At 40.6% G+C, this 5,397-nt stretch overlaps 1 pseudogene; it reads right to left on the reverse strand.

Moving 5' to 3' along the window:
* Positions 1 to 332: 332 nt before the first annotated feature.
* On the reverse strand, positions 333 to 2,977 carry LOC138162242 (aldehyde dehydrogenase family 3 member A2 pseudogene; annotated as a pseudogene).
* Between the last annotated feature and the right edge of the window lie 2,420 nt (positions 2,978 to 5,397).

The following is a 5,397-nucleotide window of genomic DNA, read 5'->3' on the forward strand; positions in this document are numbered from 1 at the left end:
CCATTGGCTAAAAGTCACCATTTACTCAACCGATTCCATTCCCTAAAACAAGCTAATGATTACTTGTAGGACATGAAGCTTTACCAGCAAATTATTCTTACCCCTAAACAGATTCATTCCAGCAAAGCTGTCAAAGAGGTTTACTTAAACCTCTAAGGAAAATTTCATTCCTCTTCTGAGATCACATTTTCAATTTGAAGATGGGGAAAAATGGCCAAATTTAAGAGTTACTTGCATCTTCCTGGGCCTCTCTAATGCCTGCAGTTCTAATTCCCTCAAACATGTGTGTGGCAAAGGGGAAGATTCTGTGTCCCTCCTCTAACCTAGTATCACTAGGCTGAGCCATACTGAAGAAGACCAATTTCCATGCTCATACTCCAGGTCTCCAGGGCCATGAAGGGTTCTCGGTAACTGAGGAAATCTTTGAAAGACTGCCTATACCCTTCCACCACTTCCTCCTTATGTTCCAAGGGAGCCTGTGACGGGGTGTAGCATTGAAGGGGGAAGAGGCCAAGAACCAAAGAGTCCCAACTAAAGCATCTCTTTCTTACCCATCCTATAACAATTTCAGTCTATAACAAACTCAGTCTGGAACATTCACCTCAAATGAGCCTGTTGCTAGAAGAGGTTTGAGGATATGATTGAAATCTCAGTTTTTTAGAGAAGTAAATAGCAGCTTGCTGTAAAATTAAGATTTAAAGATCCTCCTTTACACTTTTGTATTCATAATTTTAACAAGAATCGTTTTGTAACAAAAGTAGAAATCTAGTAAAGACAACTTGCAAGTTGAACCTGAGTCATCTTTAGAGGTATTGAAATTTGACAGTGACAGCTGAGATCACCCAGAAAAAGCTGGTAAGAAGAGGCCATTTTACCTTTTTAGAAGTATTTCAAGAGTCAGAAATCTGCCCATTCTATCTTGGATTGGCTATGTGGGGGGGCATCTGAACTTGTAGGCACCTTTAAACTCTTTGTTAGTCATGATCTGTGATGGGAGATGGAGCCAACACTGTATTTTCAAGGATATGCACCTATCCCACTATTACCAACTCCTCCAAAGGGCTGGTAGGTAAACCCACTCCTGGAGGTTTTCTATATCATTTTTTTTTTTAAAGCAATCGGGGTTAAGTAACTTGCTCAAGGTTACACGGCCAGGTGTTTCTGGGTGGGTGCTAAGTGTCTGAGCCTGGGATTCGATCTCCAGGTCATCTCAACACTGGAGCCAGTGCTCTTACTCGCTGTGCTACCTGGCCGCTCCTCTATCATTCTTTTAATCTTATTATTACTAGAAAATACATGTGGGACCAGGAGTTTCTCTCTCTGGTTTATGAACTGCATTGTTTCCTCTGTATTTTTCACAGGCACCATTGGAAGAACGGAACCAAAAATCTCTTCTTGCATCACCTTGGAATTGGAATTGACATCGCTAAGAGCTGTCGGGGGACTCTATATTGTGTCTCCCCTCCAAAAGCTTTCTTTTGTCCTTCAAGTAAATTTGTTACCTTTTTAAAGTGAGGAAAGTTGACAATCCCTTTGTAGTGAGAAGACTTTAAAAATTCTTCATCATAGAATTTCTTCATAGTTCCTTTAATCTTCTCCAGAATCTGACCCTGGAGGGATGGTTCCCAGAGCCATCTGGAGCAATGACCACAATTGATAGACTTCCCCCAGGTGACATGTCTGTGACCAACATCAAGATGAAAATCTTTGTCAATGCAACGTGGACTCTTCCCTCTGAGCCCCAATGTCACAGGAATCAGATGCTAGGCAGCCGTTTCCATGAAATCTTTTTGACTTGGCACTTCCAATAGAGAATAAGGTTAAAGCTTTGCTTCAGAAGTTCCCTGGTCTCCTCAATGCCACCATTAATAACAGAGTATGGCTCCTTGTCTAAAAACTTGACTGTGGCAAAGATTGGGGCTGTCCTTTCACTTCGTTCTGCTGACTTGACTTTGATAGCATTTCTTGTTGCCAAGGCTCCTATGAACAGCTGGATATTTAGGACAAAAGAGGAGTTCCAAGCCCCAAGAAGCAAGGGTATTCCTAGAGGCTCTGAGTGGAGATGACCCTCCTTTATCATTGTCAAGAGAATATTCTTAGCTGGCTCTGGGACAAGCCACCCAGAAAAGTTTCTGCAAGTACACAGTTGGATTCCCCAAGAACACTAAGAATTTATCGACTATATTGAATTTCCTCTTGTGAGGTCCTGGGGCAGTGCCACAAGGATTTCCTTCTGGTCCTTCTGCCCCATCCTCTGTAGGGCCTGTGTTGCTGCAGGCAGAAGGAGAGTAGCCATGAGTGGACTGTCTGGAAGGGGGTCCAGTCTACCACATGGGCTGCTGTAGGGAACTGCCTAGAACTACAGAAGACCAGGGCTGCTCTTCTGTAGCCTTGTGAGGCCAATGTCAAGTCTGGGCCTGGAAGTGGGCCCCTCCCCTCGTCCTTGCCCCTCACTGAGTTCTTCAGCAGCCAGGAAAATATTTGAAATTCTAATCCAAATAACCGGGGCCACATTGTTGCCTTTTGCAGATTGATGGTTCCGGAATTCCATTTTGAACGAGAGACAATCTGTTCACTTGTTCCCAACTTGCGTAATTTGTTGAAGGGAGCTAAAACATCTTATCTAGGACAAGCCTGATTCCTGGATCAGATGTTTTGGTTCCCTTCAGTTTGTGATGAACCATACAGTTTTTCCTTGGACTTCAAGTCTTCCACTGACAGAATTCTAACCAAGTATGGCGCTAGTCCATGATTCATCATTTGCTCTATTTAGTCCTGATGGTCAGCTGTGATGTTTGATATGGTCCATGAAGCCTCCTTCTGGATATTGGTTTGAAAATGTGTAAGTAGGCTAGGAAAGACAGTAAGAAGTCCTGAGTCTATTATAATCTGAATTTTTTTGTGAAATTTTTTTTATTTTAAACTTAAATACAATATGAGAAAAGAAAAAAAAATGCTATGTACACAGCAAACCATAAGAGAGTGATTTAATATAAAACAATAAATTTCCATTTCAAGAAAACCTATACAATAAATACTGTACATTATTTTCAAAGCTACCCAACTTTTTTTTGCTTCCTTTTCGTTTTTCTTTATCCTTTGCTGTATACTTTTTACTTTATTTTTTAAAATTACATTTATTATATTTTTATGATATCTGAATTTGCTCATCTGTCCCCCAGTAATGATGTTTCCTATAGTCCTTAAGATAAGGCAGTTGGGTTTCAGAGTGCCTGGCCTGGAGTCAGGAATAATCTTCCTGAGTTCAAATCTGGCCTCAGGCATTTACTAGTGGTGTGACCTTGGATAAGTCACTTAACCCTATTTGCCTCTGTTTCCTCATCTGTCAAGTGAGCTGGAAAAGGAAATAACAAACCACTTTAATACCTTTGCTAAGAAAACCCCAATTTGGGTCATGAAGTCAGATATAGCTGAAATGACTGAACAACATAATCCAGGAGTCTATTGGCAATTCCACTGATCCTTGAAGTTTCCCTAGCTGGGACAACTCTGGTTGTTTCTGGGCATACAGAAGGTGCTCAACAAGTACTTGTTTTGTTAAATGGATGGCGTGCTTAATATTGTTGATTGATACTTATTTGATCAATATTTGAGGATTTATTGTGAATAGAACAATAACCATTGTACCTCCCTGGGCTCTCCACTGAGGTGCCAGGGTCTGACTGATCTGCCCAGGAACAGAGCAAGGACCTTTTCAGTTGATGGCACAGGATTGTTTCTGTTCTTGGCTATCGGTGCATCTCCATGGAGTCACACAGCATCAAACTACACCTGGATTTTAAGGAAGATTCACTGCATTGTTTTATGCTTAGAAAAGCAACACTGAAATCCATTCTAAGGGTACTGAGTTGCTGTGAAAGTTATCACAACATTTTTAGGCATAATGCCAGCCTGAATCTCTGGGTTATGTGCCTATCAGAAGCTTCAGAGAGTGCAGAATGTGTCTCTCTTGATAAGCATACCATTAAGTCAGACCAAAAATAGTTGCTGTTCAGCATTTTTCCTTGGGTGGTGAAGCATTGATTCCAAAGTAATAAAAGCTTCCCTTTTCTAGGACTTTAAGGTTTAAAAAACACTTTCCCTATATTATCTCATTTGATCCTCCTAACAACCCTAGGAAGTAGGGGCTATTATCATCCCCATTTTACAGATCAGGAAACTGAGGCAGACAGAGGTTAAAGTGACTTGCCTAGTGTCACACAACTATAAAAATGTCCGAGGCAGGATACAAGCCCAGTTCTTCTTGCTTCCAAGTTCAACACTCTATCCATTGTGCTATCTAGCTTAGGTAAAAGCACTCCAGCTAATCTTAAGTGCTATTCCTAAAGTGAATGTTTTGTGCTTGGACAGAGGGCAGAAGTAGGTATGGAACAACGTATGCCCCATTTCCCTCCTTCATACCTTTGCCTAGGGGCCCCCCAACTCTGAATTGTATGCCTTATCTCCACCTTTTAGCATTCTGAGTCTCCTTCAAAATTCAGTTCAATCTTCGTCCACTCCACAAGCATTTCTCAAATCTTCTAATTGTTGGTGATTCCTCTCCACTCCCATTCCCTTGTGTTCATTTTATTTATAAATTTATACATCTGGAATGTAAGTTCCTTGAAGAGAGAAACTTCTTCTTTGTACCCCTAGCATCATGTACCTGACACATAGTAAGCCCCTGGTAAATGCCTGTTGGTTGACTGGAGTATAACGCAAGATTGTAGGCAGGAGATTTCATTCCTCTCCAGGACGACAAAACCGAGTTCAAAGCTGAACTATGCCAGACCTTATATGGGAATTTTGTACCAATGGTACAAAAGAAATAGTTATGAGCGATGTAGAAAAAAAAAATTTAAGGAACTGCAAGGTCCTTCCAGCTGAGATAGTTCAAATATTGAATCCCTATGCTCTTTCAAGTCCCAGTATTGTTTGGGCCCTGGGATACAATGTTCTTCCAGTTCTAAAACTCTATAATTCAAATTGAGTGCCAAGTGGGATTATTTCTAGTGAATCCACAAAGGAAGACCAGGAGAGAAGTTTTAGCAAATTTAACTCATTTCCTCTAAATAACTTAAAAACTTGAAACAATTTAAACATCTTGATTAATCATCACCTTTATGTTGCCTGGACCAGTAGGTTCCTAGAATGTTAGAACCAGAAAGGAACTTGGTAATTAATCAATCATGAAGTATTTATTAGGCACTTATTATGGGCCAGACACCATGTCAAATGCCAAGGATAGAATGACATAGATAAAACTGGCCTTGCTTTCCAGGAGCTCCCATCCAAATGAAGAAAACAACCTACTTATCTATATCTATATCTGTCTATATACGTCTATCTGTCTATCTATCTATCTATCTATCTATCTATCTATCTATCTATCTATCT

This window comes from Petaurus breviceps, unplaced genomic scaffold (assembly GCF_028583685.1).
Source record: "Petaurus breviceps papuanus isolate PSGF00001 unplaced genomic scaffold, PetGlider_PUasm1.0 186, whole genome shotgun sequence".
Classification (NCBI taxonomy): Eukaryota; Metazoa; Chordata; class Mammalia; order Diprotodontia; family Petauridae; genus Petaurus; species Petaurus breviceps.